Here is a 16,648-nt window from a genome sequence, read left to right on the forward strand (position 1 = left end):
GTGGCTGTGATGATGGTCTCAAGTATATCAGGGATCATGGAGCTGGTGCAGGATCGAGCAGTGTTTCGTTCTGCTGTGTATGGGGTTGCTATGAGTTGGAAGCAACTCCACGGCACCTAACAACAACAATAGTACTGGTGAAAGGTATGTCTTCTGGACTCTTCATTTCTGGCTTTAGGGGTCTGTTGTTGTTTCAAGAGGCTCTAGGGGTCTAAATTGATAAATCCATTCTAACAGGCCAATTTTACTAAGCCTCTGGATACCTTCTACATTATACCAAGGCAGGTTGGGTACTTCAACTTGACTTAAAGTAGGCCACTGCATAATCCATGCTTCAGTAAGCCAACCAAATAAACTATTAGATCCTTTCCTAATGTCTCAAGCTGAAACATTGCATGAAGAATCTGTACTTAGTGGTCCTAAATCAATAAACTCAGACTGATCCAATGTTACATTCCTTGCGCCCATTATCCTACATGTTCAATAGCCATTCATATATAAAGTAGCCACCAATACATATTCTCATGGTTTCTGTCTCTACATGTTAGCAAAATCAAGCAGGTCTTTTCATGTGTAGCATACCACCTCCTCAGTTACACTTTGTATTTCACCTTTTGGGGCTCATTTGGACTTAACTTTAGTTATTGGGCTAGCAGCAACAATGGGTGGTTGTTGAAGTTCCTGAGAACATTCAGCAATGTCTTCCATGGCCTCTGCCTCAGGCAGTGACCCAGCAGGAACAGTTGGGTTAATCCCATCAATCTCAGGTGGAGGGATAATGGTTTTACAGAAATCCCTTCAGATGGGAGGGATTCAACAGAATTTACAGGCTCCATATCCTGATCTTCCTGACTGTTTGCCCATATGTCCCCATTCCAGGTTTCAGGATCCCATTTTTTTCTCAACTTCAGATACCATTTTAACTTCAGATACCATTCTGGGTTAGCAATTTAATTGGTGTTGTAATTCAGCCACCCTTACGATAAGACTTTGGGTTGGTTTTCAGCAATATCAGCTCTGTCACTAGAAGAAGTAAGGCTTTCTTTCAGAGCACAACTGGAAACATTGAGGTCTTTTATGCAGGCTTAATCTGTAACTCAGCAGCCCTGAGTTCATCTTGCTTTTTCACCACTTTGTCTAGTGTAAGTAGAACCAACCAACCAGCTTCCTTATACTCCTCATGCTGACAAAATTGCAAAACGTATCAAATATGTAATCTCCCAGAGCCTCACTTCTCAAAAGTACTTGATCTATTGGTGGTGCTCTTTTGCATGTTAATGTTACCATGGATTAGCAGGGCCCTCTTTACTAATGCAGGCAGGGTCACCAGTGACTTTACAATTAATCAAATTGGAGAACCAATTTAAGAAGCCCATCCTTACGATTTTATCTCTCTAGAACCACTTCCAGCACAAAATCTGTTAGACTGGATTCTTTAGAGAAGCAAAACCAGTAAAGCTTATATATATATATAGAGAGAGAAAGAGAAATTTATCTTAGGAAAATGTTCACACACTTATAGAAGCTGGCAAGTCCCAAGTTCTTGGATCAAATGTCAAGCTGGAGGCTTTTCCCGACTCACACAGCTGCAGGGGCTGATAAGCTCAAGGCTGTTGTTGTTGTTATGTGCCGTCAAGTTGGACCTGGCTCATAGTGACCCCTCCTTGGGTTTTCGAGGCAGTATAATTATGGAAGTAGATTGCCCCATCTTCCTTCCGAGGAGTGGCTGATGGGTTTGAACAGCCAGCCTTCTGTTTAGCAGTCAAGTGCCTTAGGCACTACACTACCAGAGCTCCCGAGCTCAAGGTTGGCAGGCAGTATACTGGCTGTGACTCCAATGAATGACAAATCCAAGATCTCCAGGCTGAATGGTGGATTCTTCGCTCACAGACAGTTGTAGGCAGCACAACAGAATTCAGATCCACAGAAGAGTGTCTCTTTTCCCAAGATGTCCATAAATACACTGGAAGGCCACAGCACTAGTGAAACTCCTTTCAATAGATTGACTGCTCAAAACATATACATCTGATCCCATCATTGGAACAACCCACCTCACAATTGCTTAAACCATACAGAGTTGTGGTGCAGCCAAGTTGACACACAGCTCCAACCATCACACAGTGCCTGATACATTACTGGAAAACTTTATAAATAGCCATGAGACATTGCCTGATATAATACTGGAAGATGAGCCCCTCAGATTGGAAGACACTCAAAACATTTCTGGGAGAGAGATGCTGCCTCAAAATAGAGTTGACCTTAATGAAATGGATAGAGTAAAGTTTTTGGGACCTTCATTGCTGATGGGTCATATCTCAAAATGGGAAGAAACAACTGCAAACATTCATTAATAATCTGATCATGGAATGTATGAAGTATGAAGTTACCAAAAATGAAACGGGCTGCATAAAGTTTGATGTCTTAGGAATTGCTGTTATTTGCCATCAAGTCGGACCCGACTCATAGCGACCCCTCCTTGGGTTGCTGAGGCAGTATCACTACGGAAGTAGATTGCCCAACCTTCCTTCTGAGGAGTGGCAGGTGGGTTTGAACTGCCAGCCTCCTGGTTAGCAGTCAATTGCCTTAGACACTACACTACCAGAGCTCCTAGTGAGCTGAAATTGACCGGTATTGGCCATTTTGAATCAAACAATCATATGGTCTACTATGCTGGGAATGACAAATTGAAGAGGAGTGGCATCACATTCATTATCAAATAAAATGTTTCAAGATATATTCTAAAGTAAAATGCTATCAGCTATAGGATTAAATCCACATGCCTAAAAGGAAGAGCAGTTAATATTATTGTTATTCAAATTTATGCACCAACTACTAAAGCCAAAGATGAAGAAATTGAAGATTTTTATTGACTTCAGCAGTCTGCAATTGATCAAATTGATCAAATATTTGCTTACTACTAGTGATTGGAATGCAAAATAGGCAACAAAGAAGATTCATCTCACCTACTTTGGTCATGTTGTCAGAAGAGACCATTCCCTGGAGAAGGATATCATAGTTGCTAAAGTAGAGGGTCAGCGGAAAAGAAGATTCTCAACAAGACAGATTGACAGAGTGGCTGCAACAATGGACTCAAATAAGGCAAGGCTTGTGAGGATAGTGCAGAACCTTGCAGTGTTTTCTTCTGTTGTACATAGGGCCGCTATGTGTCAGAGCTGACTCTATGGCACCTCTTAACAAAAAGTTTTCATAACTCTATCCTCTATATGCTGTACTATATGAATGGTATATTTGCAGCACACACAAATAAATACATATGTAGAAATATTCTCTGCCAAACCTGTATATGCTTGTCGGTGTACTATCATACTCTATCCCACACCTATTCAGCTTACATATCAACCTATGTATCCACTTGTAAATTATTGTTTGCTATATTTAGGAGCTCTGGTAGCATAGTACCTAAGGCATTTGACTGCTATCCAGAAGGCTGGCAGTTCAAACCCACTAGCCACTCCTTGAAAGGAATGTTGGGCAATCTACTTCTGTAGTGATACTGTCTCGGAAACCCAAGGAGGGGTCGCTATGAGCCGAGTCCGACTCAATGGCACATAACAACAACAGCAACAACATTACTTCAATTAAGGAGCTCTGGTGGTGCAGTGCCTGAAATATTTGACTGGTAACCAGAGGTTATGGTTGAAACCCACCAGCTGTTCCACAGAAGGAAGATGGGGCAACCCACTTCTGTAAAGATTAACTGCCTCGGAAACCCAATGGGAGTCGTTATGAATGAGAATCGACTTGATGGTAGTGAGTTTGGTTTTTAGTTTTGAGTATTACTGTTATTGCAGGAGTGTGTGTGTGTAATGTTGCCTTTTACTATTGTGGACATCCCAGTGTCTTCCTTTGCTTTGGTCATACTATGCTGACCTCCCTCTTATCACCAAAGCATCATTGCCTTTCCTTCATCCAAGTTCATACATGTCTACTAACTGGTTAGTGATTTTCCCTCCCTCTCCCTTCCATCCCTTGTAACCATCAAAGAATGTTTCTTTCTGTGTGAAACCTTTCCTTGACTTTTTTTTTTTTTTTAAACTTTTAATTGTAATTTGAGTGCAAATTTGCAGAGAAAATTGTTTTTTTTTTCCATCGAATAATTCATATACATTTTGTTTTGTGACATTGTTTACAATCCGTACAATGTAACAGCACTCTTCCCACTTCCTCCGTGTTTACCGTTCCATTTCATCCTTCTTTCCCATCCTTTCCTCCCGTCTGAGCTTTATCCCTGTGCAAATGCAGCCCTTTTGATCTCCTATGATTGTGTATTCTAAGGTGTGCATACCTCCCTAGTGTTATAGGCTTGTCTATTGTTTGCCTGAAAGTTGAACCAAGGGATTAAGTTCAGTTCAGTCTTGAAGGGTAGGTATCTAAAGGCCATAGTCTCAGAATTCTACCAGTCTCTATCAGACTAGTAAACCTGGATTTTTTCTTTCTTACTTTTTTTTTTTAAACTATTTTGAGTTTTATTTGACACTTTTCTTCCATTAGCTTGTGTTTCTGTCTATACGTATCCACTCATAGATTATTGTCATTACTGTTACTGCTGGATTGTGTATGTAACAGTATTTACCTCTTTTGCTTTTAACTCTTATGCCCCTCCCAGTGTCTTCCTTTGCCTTATCATTTTGTGCTGATTTTCCCCTTATTATATATTGCCTTTCCCTTCATCCAAGTTAATACATGTCTACCCTCTAGTTAGTATTTTACCATCTCTTGCTCTCCCACCCCTGCCAAACTTCAAAGCATGTTTCTTTCTGTGAGTAAACCTTTTCTTGACTTTTTATAGTAACAATCTCATACAATATTTGTCCTTTTTTTGTGTGATTTGGGTGAAAGTTTACAGAGCAAATTCACTTTCCATACAGCAGCTCACATACGCTTTGTCTAATGACATCGACTACAATTTACCACAATGAAACAGCTCCCCTCCCACTTCCTCCCCATAGTTACCTCTTCCCTGTGTCCTTCCCTTCATGCACTCCTGGCCCCTGAGCTGTCTTCCTGTGCATATTTTCCCATGATTGTTCTCTCCAAGGAGTGTATCTACCTAATGTAAATGTTCTGCTCATATGCTTGTCTTTTGTTTGGCTGGAAGCCACAGGAGTGGGTTCAATTCCAGACCTGAAGGGCAGTTAGGGGCCATAGACTCAGTGGTTCCATCAGGCGCTATCAGACCAGGCAAACTGGTCCCCCCCCCCCAAATGATTTTGAGTTTTGTTCCACATTCTTCTCCCACTCTCTCCAGGATCTCCTACATAGATCCCCCTCCAAGTAGTTGACAGTGGTAGCCAGACACCATCTAGTTCTTCTGGTCTCGTAGTTGTATAGGCTTAGGATCACATGGTATACCAGTCACTTGGACTAATTGTTTCCATGAATCTTTGGTTTTCTTTATTTTTCTTTGCCCTAGATGAGGAGAGACCCATCGTTGCATCTAGATGGCTGTTTGCAAGCTTTTAAGATCCCAATCGCTTCTCGTCAGAGTAGGATGTGGAACAATGTTTTATGTAGTATGTTATGCCAATTGAGTTTGATGTCCCCTGAGACTATGGTCCTTTTTGTGAATATTTGTCCTTTTGTGAGTAACTTATTTCACTCAGCATAATGTCTTCCAGGTTCTGCAATGCTGTGAGGTGTTTCATGGATTCATTGTTATTTTTAACATTACATAGTATTGTATTGTGTGTATGTGCCATAATTTATTTATTCATTCATGTGTTAATGAGCATTTAGGTTGTTTTCATCTTTTTGCTATTGTGAATAATGCTGTGATGAACATGGATGTGCATATATCTATTTATGACATAGTTTTTATTTCTAAAGGATATATATGTGGTAGTGGCATTGCTGAATCATATGGTATCACTATTTCTAACTTTTTAAAGAAGGACCAATGATACAACTGTGGTTGTATCCTTTTACCATTGTTCCAACAGTGTATGGTAACGTAGTGCCTACGGCATTTGACTGCTAACCAGAAAGCTGGTAGTTCAAACCCACCTGCCACTCCTGCTAAAGAAGATTGGGCAATCTGCTTCCATAGTGATACCACCTCAGAAAACCAAGGAGGGTCTCTATGAGTTGGATCTGACTCGATGGCAGTGTATTGCATTGTTTGTTCCAGCAGTGTATGAGAGTTAAAATCTCCCTACATCCTTTCCCATATTCATTGTTTTCTGTCTTTTTGATCACTGATATTATTGCCAGTGTGAGATGATACTTCATTGTTGTTTTTATTTGCATCTCTATAATGGTGAAAGATCATGAACATTTTTTCATGTACTTGTGGCTGCCTGAATGTCTTTTTTGGGGAAGTATCTGTTCATGTCCTTTGCCCATTTTTAAATTGGATTTTTTTTGTTGTTATTGAGTAGTTGACATTTTCTTTAAATTTTAGAGATTAGTACTTGTCTAATATGCTGTTTCCAACATTTTTTTTCCATCTGTATGTTCTCTTTTTACTCTTTTGCAGAATCTTTTGATGCACATAAGTGTTTCATTTTTAGGAGGTTGCAGTCACCTAGTTTATCTTCTGCTGTTTGAACATTTTTAGTTATGTATGATATCCATTCATGCCATAAATTGGGGTCCCTAATATTTTTTCTTCCATGATCTTTATAGTTTTAGGTTTCATATTTAGATCTTTGATTGATCTTAGATTTTTTTTTTTTTGTATATAGTGTGAGATATGGATCTTGATTTGTTTTTCTGCAAATGGATATCAATAGTGCCAGCACTATTTATTAAAGAGACTACCTCATCCCCATTTAATGGATTTTGGCTCTTTGTTGAAGATCAGCTGTTCATGGGTAGATGTATTTACTTCTGAGTTCTCAGTTCTGTTGCATTGGTCTGTGTATTTATCATTGTACCAGTACCAGACTGTTTTGACTATGTGCCTGTGTACTAGGTTCTGAGGTCAGGAAGTGTGAGGCCTCCTACATTATTCTTCTTCTCCAGTGGTGATTTGCTTATCTGAGTTTCTTTCCTTTCCATATAAAGTTGGTGATTAGTTTTTCCATCTCTTTAATGAATGTTTCTGGATTCTGAATCAGGATTGCATTATACCTGTAGATCACTTTGAGTAGTATCGATATTTTTACAATGTTATGTTTTCTTATCTATGCCCACGGTTTGTTCTTCCATTCATGTATGGCTCATTTGGTCTCTTGTGGTAGTGTTTTGTACTTTTCTTTGTGTAAGTCTTTTATATCCCCGGTTAGGTTTATTCCTAAGTATTTCATCTCTTTTGGTGGCTATTGTAAATGATACTGTTTTCCTTATTTCCTTTTCAAAGTTCCCTTTGTTAGTATAGAGGAATCTAACTGATATTCATATGTTGACCTTGCACCTTGCTACTTCGCTGAATCCTCCTACTGGTTCCAGTAGCTTTTCTTATTGATTCTTCGGGTTTCTCTATACAGGATCATAACTGAAAAACCAAACTTACTGCTGTCTATCACATCATATATAAATAGCGATAGTTTTACTTCTTGCTTACCAGTTTGGATGCCTTTTATTTTCCTTTCTTACTTTATTGCTCTGGCTAGTATTTCCTGTACAATGTTAAATAAGAGGTGTGATAAAGGGCAGATATGTTATTATTTTTTGCACCACCATGAAAGAAAGCATAATGCCAGTTAAATATGACATAAAGCCTTATCCATAGGCTTTCACAAAATATGAATCAATCATTCTCATCAGTCTCTCAGTGCTTTCAAATTCCTTCTGCCTTCCGTTGTATTTCTTGGCATGCAATGGACTATTCTTTTGCACATTGTCTAAAACAAACAATAATGTGGCTTTATCTATTTGTGGGTAGTACTGTAGTTAGGTGTCGTTAACACTCGGTTTGTAAGGAAATACAGAATTGGCATCATTCCTCTAATGATGATTATTTGCTTCACTAATGTCAAATTTATGCCTCACCTTTCTCTTTCTGTATCTTTTTATGTGCATGAAAACCTTTTGTTTCAATTATTTATCTTCTTGATGTAATCTTGACATTTTTTTGTGATATTTAAATTCAACCCTTGTTGTACCAACAATGCAAAGAACTCAATGAGAGTGACTAAAATAAGAGCAACTGAGTGACATGTGCAAACTATGACAACCTTATCATAGCTTCTGCCTGACGTATAATGATCATAAGATGCCATCAGCTGTGTGATGCATTCTTATTTGGAAGATGTTAAAAACGTTAAAAAAAAAAAGACTTAAAGTCTCCTGTAAATTGCTAAATGGAAAACTAATTTGCTTTTACTCAAATCACCAAAAAAGCTTTCTGATTTTTGAAACATAATATATTGTAAATTATTTCAAACATTTTATAGACTATTTATCAAAAGTCTTATATCTGATTGAAAGTTAAATAGAAATGAAATATACATGTTGTCTACTCTCAATTTAACTGTCTTCACACTTCTTCCCAATGTAGCTTTTCAATATCTCCAAGACTTTTCTTTTTTTCTAAGAAAGAAGAGGCTTTGCAGGTACCTTTGGGGTTTTGTCATGAATTTAATCCTGTTGCTCAGACATCTTGACTGGGCTCAGTGAGAGACACCTACAGTAAATGCTAGACAGCTTTTCTTCCTGATCTGTGAACACTTGGCAAAAACATTGATGACAGTTGCAAGAACCTGATGCACAGCAGTATCCTTTACAACAGTTTAATCTGTGTCATCAAATCCCCAGAAACCATGATTAATAGCAGCTCTTGAGTGTGTTCTCAAGTTGTATATTTGGCAGTGGTGAACTCTGATCTATGGCTTCACTCTAAAGAATCATTATGACACAATCTTTCCCTGTAATTCTTCCATCTAATTAAGCCCCACACAAATACCGTGTAGGGAGATATTTAATGCTACGGGTGTAGGCTGTGTGTTTATTAAAATATTTTAAGCACTTTGATAAGGGGAGAGAGGCATGTCATTTCCAGGCTTTGAGTAGTCAGCTTTACACAGAACAATCACATCATCCAGAAGCAGCTAAGTACAGCATTGTCAAGTTCAGTTTTGACTGGGAATAAGGAATGAAGAATTTTCATTTCCTTCCATGCAGTTAAATGGACATCTTCCTCTTGTTTACATGGAGAAAATATTCTTTTCTACTCTCTTTATAATTCTCTTTCTAAAGCATTTCTGTCCAATAGAAATGTAATGTGAGCCATATATTTTAGTTTTAAATTTTCTTTAAAAAATTCAAAAAAACAAAAAAAAACTCAGGAGAAATTAACTGTAAAATACATTTTATTTAGCTTAGGAGCTCTGGTAGCATAGTGCCTAAGGCACTTGACTGCTAACCAGGAGGCTGGCGGTTCAAACCCACCAGCCACTCCTCAGAAGGAAGGTTGGGCAATCCTACTTCTGTAGTGACAACTGTCTCGAAAACCCAAGGAGGGGTCACTAGGAGTCGGGGCCAACTCAATGGCAAATAACAACAATAACAACAATCATAAATATGATGATTTCAACATATAATCAGTGTAAAAATCATTAGTGAGATATTTTACATATTTTTGTACTAAGCGTTCAAAATCTATTGTATACTTGACACTAACAGCACATCTTACTTTGGATGTTAAATTTTCAATATAGTTTTTCCAAAACAACAAAGTTCTGTTTAATAAAATAGTATTTTACATTACTTCTGTTTTCAAATTTAGCTGAAATTAATTAACTTGAGTAAAATAAAAAATTTAGTTATACAGTCCATTAGCCACATTTTAAGTGCTCAATATCCACATGTGACACATCTTTACATGTGACTAGTGACTACCATATTCGACAACATGCTTCTGGACATCAGTAGGAGTCATTGCTCTATAATTTGAGAATTTCATTTCACTCTATTAGAAACTTTAGCATATGTTATCTTATTCTAGGCTGAAAGCAAAGAATACCACAAAGATGTTTACTTGTGCTTTATTGACTATGCAAAAGCATTCGATTGTGTATATCGTAACAAATTATGGATAACATTGAGAAGAATGGGAATTCCAGAACATTCAATTGTGTTCTTGAGGAACCTGTACAAGACCAGGAGACTGTTGTTTGAATAGAACAAGGAGATACTGCATGTTTTAAAATCAGGAAGGTAGTGTGTCAGGGTTGTATCCTTTTACACACAATCTGTATGCTGAGCAAATAATCCGAGTAGCCAGACTATATGAAAAAGAACGTGGCATCAGGATTGGAGAAAGACTCATTAACAACCTGGGATATGCAGATGTTACACCCTTGCTTGCTGAAAGTGAAGATGACTTGGAGCACTTACTGATGAAGATTGAAGACTACGGTCTTCAGTATGGATTAAACCTCAACATAAAGAAATCCTCACAACTGAACTAATAAGCAGCATCATAGTAAATGGATGACTGAAGTTGCCAAAGAGTTCAATTGCTGAAAATATTGAGCTTTTCCATCACCTTTTGCCACAGATGTAGTCAATCTGATTCCTCTGTACTCCATTTAGTGACCATGTGTATAGCTACCATTTGTGTTGTTGAAGAAAGGTATTTGCAATGAATCAGTAGTTGGTCTTGCAAAATTCTATCATGTGATCTCCAGCATTACTTCTGTCACCAAGGCCAAAATTTCCAACTATTGGTGATTCTTTTTTGTTTACAACTTTTGCATTCCACTCACCAGTGATAATTAACACATCTTGATTGAATGTTTGCTCAATTTCAGACTGCAGAAGTTAATAAAAATTTTCTATTTCCTTATCTTTGGCTTTGGTGGTTGGTGGGTAATTTGAATAATAGTCATATTAACTGGTCTTCCTTGTAGGCATATGGATATTAGCTTATCACTGACAGCATTGTACTTCAGGACAGATCTTAAAACATCCTTTGTGATGATGGGTGCCATGTCATTCCTCTTTAAATTGTCATTCCCACCATAGTAGATTATGTGATTTTCTGATTCAAAATGGCCAAAACCAGTCCATTTCAGCTCACTAATGCCTAGGATATCAATCTTTATGTGTTCCATCTCATTTTTGAAAACTTCCAATTTCCTAGATTCATACTTCATACATTCCATGTTCCTATTATTAATGGATGTTTACAGCTGTTTCTCCTCAATTTGAGTCATGCCACATCAGCAAATGGAGATCTCTAAAACTTTACTCGATGCATATCAGTAAGGTTGGTCCTACTCTGATGATGTGGCTCTTTCCTAGTTGTATTTTGAGAGCCTTCTAACCTAAGGGGCTCATCCTCCTGCACTGTATGGGATAATGTTTCCAGGCTATTCACAGAGTTGCACAGTAATGTATCAGACAGTGTTTCTCTGCTATTCATAAGGTTTTCCCTAGCCAATTCTTTGAGAAGTGGATGGTCTCTTCCTTATTCCCGGTCTGTCTCAGTCTGTAAGCTGCATTGAAACCTGTGCACCATGTGCAACCCTGCTAGCATTTGAAAGATCAGTGGCACAATCTCAAGACTCACAGCAACATGCAAGGCACAATAGTACAACAAACTGACAGACAAGTTTGTCTCGCTTAGCTGTTCGAAACCTCTCTGCCCTCCCCTTATCTGTATCCCTGGTACTGCTCTGCTCTGTCATTGCCTCCAGATTCTCTTTCCCTTGCTTTCCTGGCTGGTGGGGGTGAGGCCTGTGTTCTTCCCTCCCCTTACCTGGATGCCTGGCTGCTGCTCTGCCTGGGTGAAAAGGTTAATTAATTTTTGTTTGATGTTACCCTGTCATTTTTATTGTCTTCCCAAGTTTAAAAGATTCATTCTATCTTGATATTGTCTTGACTTTCCATTTGGAAGTTCTGTAACTACACAAATTATTCCCTCTTTTTGCTTTTTAGTTGTCATTGTTTACAAATTGACATCTCTGATTCCTTATTTTAGGTCTTGTTTGTCTGTCTTATTTTTGATACTTCTATATCTGGGTTGATTTCCAGGCAATGTTGCTGTGTGTCTTAATCTCAGATTGTTGTTCACCATTGTTGGTTCTCTGTCCGAAGGACTCCATTTACCATTTCTTATAAGGTTGGTCTGGTTTTTACAAATTCCCTTAACTTCTGTTTATCTGGAAATGTCCTAATTTTGCCATTATATTTGAGGGATAATTTTGCTGGGTTTATAATTCTTGGTTAATTCTTTTTTTTTCTTACAGGGTTCTATATATGTCGTCTTATTGCTTTTTGCTTGCATGTTTTCTGCCAAGAAATCAGAGTTTAGGCTTATTCATTCTATTTTGTAGTTAACTTTCCACTTTTTCCTGAGCTGCTTTCAGGATTCTTTCTTTGTCTTTGGTTATGGAAAGTTTGATTATGAAGTCATGGTGATTTCCTTTCAAATACAGTCTACCTTATTTGGGGCTCATTCAGCTTCTAGAATGTGTATCTTCTCAAATTTCATGATATTAAGGAACTTTACTTCTAAGAAATCTTTGACAATTTCCTTGGTGTCTATTTGTTGTTGTTGCTGTTGTGTCTCCCTGTTCTAGAATTCTGATCACATGTAAGTTATCCCTCTTGATGGTCCAACATAATTCTTAGTTGTTCTTCATTTTTTTTTTTTTTTGTTCTTTTTTCTAATTGTTTCTTTAACAGATTACTGTGAAGAGATTTGTATTCAATTTCACGAATTCTGTCTTCCATTGATTCAATTCTACTCCTTTGCTCTTCCAACGAGTTATCTATTTCTGAGATTTTAGTTTTAATCTTCTTGATTTCTATTTGCTGTTTTTGCATGATTTCCAGTTTTTCATTTATTTTGTCAATTTGTTCTTTTATTGTTTTCCTGAATTCTTCCAGAGTTTTGGCTATTTTTGCTTTGATTTTGTTAATGATTTCCTTGGTGCTGTCTTTCTTATCCTTGATCTTTCTTCATCTGTTGAAGGGATCTAAATACCATTCTTTTGAACTCCTTCTTAAGTAGCTCCAATAGCATTTTTTCTCCCTGGAAGATTTTCTAGGAACTCTAGTGGTATAGTGCATGAAGTATTTGACTGCTAACCATAAGGCTGGTGGTTCAAACCTATCAGCCACTCTTTGGAAGGAAGACTGGACCATCGACTTCCATAGACATACCACCTTGGAAACTCAAGGAGAGGTAGCTATGAGTCAGAATCGACTTGATGGCAATGTTTTTTTTTTTTTTGTTTGTTTGTTTATACTTTTGTCACTTGCTTGAGTCCTATTGTCTTATTTCTTTGTGTGATTTGAAGTTGTCTGTTATCTTAGACATTGTAGTGTTATTGTATTAATTTGTTGATGATATGTTGGTTTGCTTCCCTCTGATTTATTTTATTTTGTTTTAATATATTCAGGCAACAGCACATGTGTACTACTCTGATTGCTAGTTTGGTAACACTGGGGATGCTCACCTCCTGTCTGGATGATTTTGGTAGTGTTTGGGAATGTGGGTATGAGCCTCTAATTGCTGGTCATGTATAGCAGCTGAGGGCAGGCTGGCAACTGTTGGTTGACATCATCGTCAATCCTGTGGTGCCAGAGCAGGTGGTGGCACTGACCCAGTGGGTGGGGCAGCAAGTATCATGAATATGGTTGGGTAGGTTCACTGGCTAATAACTGATGAGTTAAAAAAAGAAAAGGAGGAGAAGGAGGAAAAAAAGAAGAAAACATTTGGGGGGAAGAGGGAAGAAATAAGAAGAAAGAAAAAGGAAAGTGAAAAGAATGCAGCACAGTACTGGCGCAAGCACTAGTCACCCAATATAGCTGCAGTGGGAACATGGTACATGCTCCACAGAGGAGCAAGGGTGTGTGCTGCTGACTGTGGAGGTGGTGAGAGATGAGATGGCAACAGGAGGACAAACCACCACATAAGGAGGTAGCAGAGGCAGGCACTGCTGACCATGAAGACAGCAGGGATGGGGCACCTGCTTTACAAGATTAAAAGGAATAAAAGGTGGGGAGAGGAGAGGAAAAAAAGGTGGGGAGAGGAGAAAGAAAGGTGGGGAAGACGGAAGAACTATGAAGAAAGCAAAAAAGAAAATGAAAACAAACAAACAAACAAACAAACAAAAATAAACCAGCACAGAACTGGCAGAAATACTAACTGCCAAACACAGCTCTGGTGGCAATGTGACATTTATTCCATAAAAGCACCCACCACTGACCATGGAGTTGCAAGGGCAGGTGTCACAGACCAAGAATGTGTTGGGGCTGTTTGCCTGCTCCACAGAATGAAAAGAAAAAGAAAAATGGAGGGGGCTGAGGAAGAGCAAGGAAGGAAATGGAAAAAGAAAAAAAAAGTGAGGAGGAGAAGGAAGAACTGAGAAGAGAGGGAAAAAAAAGCAGCACCATACTGGCAGGGGGGTAAAGGGTGTGACTGGCTGCCAAGTAAGTGGGTGTAGGGAGGGCCATGCCTGTGTCACAGGAAGATTGTGCAAAATAAGGGGAAATCACACTTCTCTGGTCACTGATCACCGATGTGGGTGCTGCTGTATTCCTGGGTGAATAGATTCAGTTATCTGGTTCCTCCTTGCAATAATTCAAAATGGTCACATTGTGCTGGGCCTGTTCACAATTCACTACTCTGTGTGCCTCCCTGTTCACCATTTTTGTATAGTCTCTTCATTATTTGGTATTTGATCTACTTCTTTATAATTTCCTTTAAAGCTCTGGGTTTCAGGATTGTCATCCTTATCCATTTCACTTGGTTTCTTGGGTCTTTATTGTGTAGAGTCTGGACAGTATATCTGCCTTGTCTGCTATTTTGGCCACCATCTGTGTTTGTGTGTGTGTGTGTGTGTGTTTTAATCACATTAAGCTTTTTTTTTTTTTTTTTTACTTTAGTATACCATATTTTCCCACAAATAATGCACTGACATAAATAATGTGCACATACATATAACATGTATAGGGTGCACAGGAAACTAACACACAAAGGGGTTGCAAAGTGCAAAAAAGAAAAAGTATAATGTACATGTTATTTGCATAAAGACATAGTATACAAAGCTTAGAAGTTTTCCATGTCCAAAACCAGGAGAAGACCCTGAAAAGTATGTTGAATGTGTAAATTAAGGAAAGGAAATGGAAGCATGAGAGACTACAGAGAAGTCCTTGGGTTGAAGATGGGGCTGGTGTTGGCAAGGACCTGGGCCTCAGTTGAGAAGGGACCCCAAACACACACTATGACAAGTCCAGCAGGACTTTCTCCTTAGCAAGCTCCTAAACTTCGCAGAGGACACAATGGTGATTCTGCCTGTCCAGCCTGCCATCACCTTACATTCTTAGCCTTCACACTTGGGAGAGTAGAAGGAGGTAAGGAAGTGTGCCTACTCCATAGGATGCCACACAGTATATGTACATGTGTGTATGATCCACTGAACATCTCCCCCCAAGATCACCCAAGGCACTGGTTAAAATGCCAGATAGAGTCCCACAACTTACCCGGAGACACTAAATCAGTAGAGCTTTGGCCTGGGAATCTGGATTTTAAGACTCTCATTGACTCTAATCCCTACTAATATTTAAGAACCTTTGATAAAATGGGCATGAGTTATGGCTTGAGTATTCACTAGCTGTGTGGCTTTGGTAAATTTTTTAATCTCATTGAGCCTTAATTTCCTCATTTGTAAAATGGGAGTAATATTACCTACTACTTAATGCTATAATGTGATTATGTGACATAAAATAGATAATATAGTGTCTGGAACGTACCACTGAGCACTTACAGAAGCTGTGATTATTATTGCTAGCGGCCTAGTTTCCAAGCAGCACCAGCATCCCTGGAGTCCTCTCCCTCTCTGTTGTTGTTAGGTACTGTCAAGTCAGCTCCAACTCATAGTGACCCAATGAACAACAGAATGAAACACTGCCTGGTCCTGTGCCAGCCTCACAATTCTTGCTATACCTGAGCCCATAAGCCTCTCCCTCTCTAGTACTCCTCTAAGTCCACAGAGGCACATGTGGACTTAGTCAAATTGCAACCTCAGATAATGGTTATGGAGGAGCAGGTTTATGTAGATAAGGAGAATGGAGGACAAGGAAAGGCCTTCACTAGAAGAAGGAAGAGAAAGGGAAATCTCCTGGACTTTTTGCCTTTCTTCATTTCAAGTCAAGGATGCTTAACAGTGCCTGAGAAAGCCTACTCCTCACTTCTTGATACAAAAGAAGTAAACTGAGAGAAATCTCAGATGTTTATTTGGGAAAACAGAGACTTATCTATGAAAGATCTACATGAAGACCAAACCCAAAGATTTAGGGAAAAAATACTGTTTTCCATAAAATTCAGTGACTATGGTTCCAGTGCCTAAAAAGGGGGGGGGGGTATAGGGAGGGGTTGCAGAGTATGCCAACAGAGTAAGAGGAATTAAAGACTAACTTTAATATGATCATAATCTTTAGGAGCTATTGTATTTGTCCTAGTCTCTAAAAGTGACACTCATCCTTGGAGAATATATCAGGTTCACAGGGTTCAACAACTTACAGAGAATCCACTGAGTGGGGAAGCTCATAAATGAATCACTTTGAAAACATCACATGTTTATTTTCTTCTTATAAATCCAATAACATCAGAAACAGATAGCTTCTAGAACCCACAATGTTAATTCTCCTTAACCAACTTATCTTCACTTCAAGATGAAAGATGGTATTGGAGCTCAGGAGATATTCCTTGTAGTTTATGGTGAGTCAGTTA

The sequence above is a fragment of the Orycteropus afer genome, unplaced genomic scaffold, assembly GCF_000298275.1.
Source record: "Orycteropus afer afer isolate SDZICR_OR568_19922 unplaced genomic scaffold, OryAfe1.0 scaffold00011, whole genome shotgun sequence".
In the NCBI taxonomy this organism is placed as follows: domain Eukaryota; kingdom Metazoa; phylum Chordata; class Mammalia; order Tubulidentata; family Orycteropodidae; genus Orycteropus; species Orycteropus afer.